Source organism: Sphaeramia orbicularis, chromosome 24, assembly GCF_902148855.1.
Source record: "Sphaeramia orbicularis chromosome 24, fSphaOr1.1, whole genome shotgun sequence".
Taxonomy (NCBI): domain Eukaryota; kingdom Metazoa; phylum Chordata; class Actinopteri; order Kurtiformes; family Apogonidae; genus Sphaeramia; species Sphaeramia orbicularis.
The window spans coordinates 7088493-7096813 of NC_043979.1; the positions used below are offsets into that span (position 1 = coordinate 7088493).

General features: G+C 39.5%; 1 protein-coding gene across 1 annotated transcript in view; it reads left to right on the forward strand.

The window, feature by feature from the left end:
• The first annotated feature begins 389 nt into the window (after positions 1-389).
• bach2b (BACH transcriptional regulator 2b) overlaps positions 390-8321 on the forward strand; it is a 135668-nt gene continuing 127736 nt past the window's right edge. Inside the window, exon 1 of the mRNA XM_030127801.1 lies at positions 390-655. The gene's annotated coding sequence lies outside the window, so the exon portion shown is untranslated. The remainder of the gene's footprint in view (positions 656-8321) is intronic.

Sequence of the window (8321 nt, forward strand, 5' to 3'; positions counted from 1 at the left end):
AACTGTTTGTAGATCAGCCCCTGTGTAGTTTCTGGTTTTAGTTCTGGTTCTAATTCAAACGTGTTTCTGTTAAATAGGCCTTCAATCCAAACAGTGACCAGTTCAGAAAAACGCCCTGTGTCATCGTTCTCCTGTATTTACCCGGGGAAGGGGGCGGGGGGCTATTAGGCCGAAGCACACAGCGAAGCCACAAGGGGAGGGATCTATCTGCGGCCCGTAGTGCGATTCTCCAAATTCCGTTGCGCCTGTTGGCCAGGGTACGCGCGCGCTCCCCGCCTTCCCCAACGCAAAGCCGCGCGGCGTTAACGATGTTGTGAATGAGGGGATAGAGTGACGTCAGCGGCCGAATGTCAACAATGTAGCGGCTGAGAGTAGGCGTTCCAGTCGAGTGGAACAAACAGACGGAGCCGCACGCCGCGCGGGAGCAGCACGCACACATAAGCAGACACGCGCGCGCGCACACGTACAACGGCAACAACAGACCGCCAGAATCACAGACGGTGTTTTACTGTAAGAGAAAAGTGTCCGAGTGGAGACGGAGAAAAGGAGAGGATTGCGGCGGAGGAACCGAGGAGTCGGAACGGAGGCACCATGTGAAAGAACCGATGAAGGAGACGGACAAAAGGGCTGCGACGAGCTGTGTACAAAGGAAAAGGTGAGCTCCGTGCACGGTCAGTGTCTTCTCTACCGCCGACTGTCCATGCGGAGGTGTTATGTGTGCGACCCCCACCCCCCTCCTCTGCGTTTGTCAATCTCAGCCTATTGTTGATGCAGAACCCGACTTCCAAAGTTGCGTAAGTGTCGCAGCGGTGGGTTTCTGGTCGGTCCGATCGAGGACAGTTTGAATGTCCGTGGATGTGGAAAAGTCACTGATACTCAACCACAACCCACGGGAATGTGAAGGATTTGGCGGAGCGGGTACCGGACAGTGGGAAGGGTGGGATGTGCGTGATGTGTTGGGGTGTGAACGCGGGTTCAGGAGTGAAACACAACTCCGAACCACATCCTGTTGTGCTTTGACTCAATGCACTGTGTGCGCTCCTCTTTTCTGTTTTTTTTTCTACTTTCCTTTTCTTTTTTTTTTCTTTTCTTTTTTTGTCATAAACTAGATGTTGATCCAGAACAAACCTGGCGAAAAGAACACTCCAAAAACAATCTGCCACTTTCGGAGGAGACATTTAAGATTCACATTGTAGCTTATTATTAGAACAATTATTAGTCATAGTTGTAGTTTCCGTGGTATTAACTGGGTTATTACAGGGATTATTAGAAACTATGTGCACATGGTTTATTTAACTTCCACATAAAAAAACACTGAGTACAGATCTGCTGTGTAAGGAGTGTTATTAGGAGCCAGTGGAGTCAGTCCAGTCGGTGGACGGTGGTGTTTAAGACGCAGATTTACACCAGTAAAGCCTGGATTGAGACGGTGACATTAGAGATATGGAAACAGACATCTATCAGGTTTATAGTAGTAGTAGTTGGCTAGTAGTAGTAGTGGTGGTTGTAGCAGTAGTAGTAGTACTAGATGTTGAGCGGTGCCTTGCAGAACAGCTGCGCCTGTACGCACACGGCCGTGCATTGTCATGAGAGCGGACACTGCAGAAGCTTAGTCAGTCTGCTCATAAAACTGCGTTATTAGCGCTGATTTATGCCCAGATAGAACCGGGTGACACCGTCTTACCCACATGCATACCCAGATACCCAGATCAAATGTATGTGGATGAGTTAAGGAACCGGGGTTTACTGAATTATTGTTGTGCACAGAAGCACTAATATTGAACAATCATCACCTTTATTAAATGCTTCTGCTTTGACTCAGTTTTGCCTTTTTTTCTATGTACAATGGTTCTGATGTGGTTCTGATGTCAGGTCCAGTCTGTTCTGGCTGTAGGCATGCGTGTCTATTGTCCATTGAATCTAGATTTTCTTTATTTCTTTTGTGTCAGTTTCTTCATGCACAGTTTTTTTTATGGCCACGTGTCTGTGTCTGCAGACCCTCACCCCGATCTCCGTGGATGCGGTGATACAGCAGTTCCATCCACGGGCTTCACCGCCTTTGTCTGTTATAGTGCTGATGCAACGCGATGATGGCACGGTGCGTGGACGTGTGTACCATCACCATACATCCTATCGCTCTCGTGTGCTGTTTCGGTGCATTTATGGCTGAATTTGCAGCAGTGGCTGAAATGAAGGTGTGCAACTGGGAGGGGGCACTGCCAGTATTGTAGCGGGAAAAAGCCGTGATGGTTTACTGTGAACGTGAAAACACACTGTCGTTGTTAGTGACATCGCTCTTGCTTTCACAACACGTGCACGGCGCAGCACTCATGCGCAGTTTTTACGCACGGAGTCTTTTGTTTTGTACAGTAGTAACCCCCACTGCTTACTGTTCCCATGCACGGCAACTCCTTGCTATTGAGAGGAGGGGGGGATCCTAAACTGAGACCCCAAAGTGACTGAGTCAGGCTTAAATGCCGCTTCATCCAACCTTCATCCATCTTCAGTCTTATTTCTTTGCCTCACTGACCACAGATCCGATTGTCCTTCACTATTAAGGCTTTAATGAATTCTATCACAATGACATCTGATGACTCCTCTGTACATTCAAACATGAGTCATTTATTGTATTTTAACACGTAAAGGAAAATACACCTTGTCTTTATACAGCCTTTATACAGCCTCATTTTCATTTTTGCATTATTTTCACCATCCTTATTCTGCAACCTTAAAGGAAGAGCTGGACATGTATTAACACATAAAACATCCTCTATATCAGTTAATACTGATAAATGTATAATTATCCTTCTTTCTGGTCTAAAGGCTGAGGGTAATTTTTGTTCCTAAGTAAAAACTGCAGAAGCGTGACTCTTAGTAGTAAATTATTCTTTTTGGTCAGAACATGACAAATACTTGATATACAGTAAAACGTTTCATAAATCTGGAGACACAATATTAAAAACTCTTTTTTTAACATCCAAGAGTAAAATGTAACATGATATAAATGAAATTAAAGCAATCAAATATTTAAAAAAATTTTCAGTGGTTTAAATAAGAATGCAAACATATTAAATCTGCCCTAAAGACAAATGTTATATGGTGTCACTGACCTTTATCACTGTAAAAGTGGGACATTGATGATGATGATGATTTTTTCAGTCTTTTTTCAACATCAAAATATGAAATGATAAGTAAGACATCAAAATTAAAGCATTTAAGTGTTAAATACTAGTCTAAAAAGTAAAAAACATTTATATTATTAAAATGTTATTAATCACAATATATTGGAATAAAAACTAAGTAAATTCAAATTGTAAATTATCTTAAATACAGGGAGGCATTTTAGTTTTGCCACTTTGTTATAGATAGATTTGTCTTATTCTGTTATAAAGCTGTATATAGTGATGCAGTAGTGATATACTAATACTATTGTACTGGTACTGGTTATTATACTGGTTATGGCAGATGATACTGGAAATAACATCCTGCAGTAGTTGAACCAGTCCATGTGTATTTGGTGTGCGGTTGTTTTTATTATATAGGCCTATATTATGTTGATGCTTTGACAGTATTGTGTATTTCCATTCATGGCCATGAGGTGAACTGAACTGAGTCTGTATAGAAGAAAAACACAGCCATTTAAGATGTTTTGCTTTTGTTAGTATTTAGATTATATTTATGTGTCTTGTCACAGAACTCTGCTGCTGATTGAAATGATCCAACAGTTGCAGTGGTGTTTCCTCAAGAGTAGACAACGAAGACAAAGGATCTGTTTTGGTCAATGTCACCCTTTGTGTAGCTCAAACAGAATCCATACGGTTGTTTTTTTCCATCCAGATCTTCATAGTTGTTTTTCTCGTGGTTGTTGCTCATGTTCAGGTTGTGCAGTTTCATTTTTGTAGACGATCAGTGTTTAAGTGTGGTGTGTTTTAGGTCATCTGCCGTACTTGACATTGCATATCCTGTGATGTCACTATTCTGCATGTGAACATAAGCGTAATGATGCTGAGGTGATAAACTGTGCTGCCTTTGGGGGGTGGGGGGGTGGTACTATCATTCTAACCAATCACAGATTACATCTGTCAGATGATGTTGATGACACAGTGCTCTTTCAGTTTGTTTTCTGTAAAGATCTGTGGTCACGTCATCAGATCTGATTCCAGTCAACATTAGTGACGTCAGGACAGGACCAGGCGCTTATTGCCTGGTTATTGCATCACATATTTTCAGATTTCCTCCCTCTCTCCTGTGGTTCCTGAAAACACTGAAGAATTAGCCATTTAATAATGGACTGTAAAACACTATTAGGGGTTTAGTAAATAATTCAACCACACACTAAATCCAAGAGTTTTTTTTTTGTTCTTTCAATACAAGCTATGCCCTATTTTTATTTATTTTACAATCATTATTTATTAACCTATCCTACTGCAGTCTGCTTTTTAATTTCACTTTAATTTTTGTTAGTTTTATGAGTGCATGCATAGTTTTAAATCTATTAGGATTGAGGAGATGACATAATGACAAGCATCCTCGCCCAATTTTGTCAATTTGAACTTACAGGTGCCAACAGTCCCACAGCAGAGCGTTCATTGTTTTTGTAAATTGTTTTTAAAATCTGTTTGATCGAAGATGGCCGGGGGACACTGCTGTGTTAAAAACTGTTCCAGTTAGTCCTGTGATTGGGACAGCAAATTTAGAGATCCGGAGGTATGCTATTTTGGGTTTCTGACTAGTTTAATGTATTTACAATTAGGGCTGTGTATTGGCAAGAATCTGGCCATATGATACAAATCACAATAATAGGACCACGATACGATATATTGTGATATATCGCGATACTGTTAAAAAGGCAATTTTTTGTTTCTTTTTTTAAAATGATTATTTCCTTGAAGTATTGAATTACACTAGAAATCTGCACAAATACTAAACACATTTTTATTTGTTCAGAACAGGATCTAATGCTATATCATAAAATGTTCCTGTGTTCAAACTTAAATTCTGTTTTACAGACATTACAGTTTAAGATCCTGTTCAAATGTTCATATTCTGTTAGTTCAGAACTAACATCAGAACATTATTTTTGTGCAATCCCAACAAAGGAACTAACATTATTTAATAAAATAGTGTTAAATAATAATCAATAAAATATAAACAAAAAAGAAAAAACAAAAAAACAGAAATGAATCTCCACAATATCTGCATTTGAATAAATACCTAAAAATATCGATACAGTACTTTTTAATATCGATACAGTATTGTGAAATGAAATATATATTGCAGAACTGATATTTTCTTACACCCCTATTTACAATTCCCACACACTAACATACCCAACATATTAACCAGGCCATCATTAAACTAGAATCGAACCCCAGTCACTTCACAAATACATGTAATGAGAATGTAGAGAAGAAACATTAAAAACATAAACGATGCTGTCTGTTGACTGTGAAACAATGTTGATAGCATTTCACCATTACTAGGTTAGCCTGTGGATAGTGCAATGTTTGCGTGTTGTAATCACGAGGGTTCTTCATTACAACACGTAAACATTGCACTTTCCACGACCTTACCTTTGCCAGCGTGACAGTGTTTTCACAGTCGTCGGGCTTGTAGATCGCCAAATCTTGATCCTTGCCACAGCAAAATTGTTCATAGCTGTCAAACGGACTTGAGGCTTTTGAATTCTTTAACTGTGTAGTAACTTATGCTGAAAACGAGATAGTTAACTGCACTAGTTCGACCACCAGTTGGACACTGGTGAACACCGGTATTCTTAATATCTCTTATCTTCTCCAAATATCTTTGCTTAGCATTGGCTTTGAGCCTCTCCGAAAAGGGACCTCTTGCTATCGCCGCTGCATTATCTATCTATTTTTTTTTTTTTTTTTAAATCTTGATTTATATGGATCTTTCCTGCAAGTCTGGACTATGCTGTTGCCCATAGCAGCCGATAGCTTGTAAGATCAAAATGGCGCAGCCTTCCAGATTTCTCACAAGATATGACATATGTCCTCATTCCTAATTTTTATTTGGAAGAATTGGGTTGTTTTAGTTGAGTTTTTCTTTCACCTCCTCTAAAGCTTTGGTGTACTGTATCTGAAAAATGTTGGATGAAAGAATACATGACATCAAATGTGATTTAGAAAATTCCTGTTTATTAAAGGTATTATCATTATACTATTAAAGGTCTCCTGTTATGCTCTTTCAGTTTATTCTTGCTCACCATGAACAGTTAACACTGGAGGGAAACAAAAGGAAGCACTTTTTTTATTGGCTTTCAATTTGTGTTGCCTTGTGTAGTTTTTAATTGGTTTTCTTTTTGTTGGAAATTATGATAGAGTTTTAAGATATCCTATTTATGTATGTATGTATATATTTATTCATTTATTGGGGGAAAAACATTTCTCACCCAAGCTATTTACAGATGAGAAGGAAACATCCATTGACATTTTTCACCATTTGTCACATTTTTTGACTATCTAATCAGTTAAATAATCAACAGTTGAAATAACAATTGCAACCTTTAATATGTTCTTTATTCCATGACATTTTTATAAAAAATTAGATTGAAAAAAATGGTGAAATATGGCTTTTCGTAGAGTATCATGATGTACGGATATTAGAGCTGCAACTAATGATAATTTTGATAATCGATTAATCAGTAGATTGTAATCAATTCATTGGACAAAAACAAAAGACTCAGTTCTCAAAGATCGGTATTTAACACAACGCAATATAGGCTGCAGACAAGTCACTAATGATTACATCCCTGCAATGGCTTCAGGTAGAGTTAGTGAGTACTAGCCCGCTACCTTGATTTGTTATGGCTAGAGACCAGCTCTGGTTATAGGCTATCAAACTAGCGTTGTATATATTAGTTCCTGTCAATGATAGATAATGTTAGTCTGGCGGCCTGATAAACGGAGATGGATGAAAACGTAATAATTATGATGATAGTGTCTAAATAGCTAGCGGGCTAAAGTAATCACAACAAGTAGGCTATCTTAAGGTAGGTTTACATTATGTTCCCGGTGGCCACGGCAGCTCTGTTTGCCCGAAACATAGTGCGCCATTGGATTTTGGCCAAATGGGGCTGCTGTGGCCACCGGAAACATAATGTAAACCTAGCTTTAAAAATCTGGCCCGGCATCCAAAGCCTCAGCCATGCTGCCCTGTGTTTTCCTCTGTTACACTACACAGCATGTGGGCATGCCTCAATACTAACATGCTCAAGACCCAACAAATCGACTGGCGAATTCATTGCCATCTCTTTTAAGAAACGATTTGGATTGATTTAATCGATTCGTTGTTGCTGCACTAACGGGTATATATTGTATTGTAACTCTTATATCATGATATGTATCTCAGTGTATTCTTGATTTATTCTTGACCACTAAGTTAATCACTCTTTTGATAAGTGATAATTGGTTTGAATGGTTTATTGAAATAAATAGTCAATGTGGTTTCTTGTAATTGCCAAATTAATGTAAATGAGAATAGTCTGCATATGAGGAGAGTCTAATGGTAATCATATATTGCTTTGCTTATAGTATTGTGATATATCATGATGTGTGAAAACCGAGCATGTGTCCTGATCCATATGTTATCATCAGACTGTTACTATAACACTATAATAGCCGCTCAGTAATAACCCTTAAGCTGCTGATGCTGAAATGATGATTGACTCTCATTGTATAACCAGATCCCATCTCTGACGCAGATTTCAGCTTGGGAACATTAGACCAAGGCTGTTTTTTTTTTTTGTTTTTTGTTTTTTTTTTTGGAGGGGGGGACTTAATGAGCTCCTTAGGATCCCCACCACACCTGTAATCCCACATAGCAACAGGATCCCTGGGTCTCCCTTCCCAGCCGCCAGTTGGCTGTTCTAAACCAGGCAGAAATGTGGACGCTAAGTTTACGCTGAGGCTGCAGTGATTTGCTTTTATGTCTAAAGTTCTCTGAGAGTTCATCAAACTAATTTAAAAAAAGAGAATACTGGTTGTTTTCTAAAGTAGCCACCCACTTATGAGCTAATGATTCGTGAAATTACAGTTGGAATGGGATGTGATGGAGTTAGCGGGGTGTCTTGCTGCGATTGTGGATGGATTTGTATTAAAGTTGATCCAGTCAGCCCCTTCAGGTCATAAACCTGCATCAGTGTTGGAAAAAGGGCAGATGCTCCTCATAGAGGCTGCAACCCCCTTTTTCAGCATTGTTAAAGCATGGTGTGTGCAGTAAACCCCCCACCACCAACTCAATGTCCCTAGTCCCTGTTCCCATCGCTGTCCCACATCAGCACAAAGGCATGTTTGACTGGG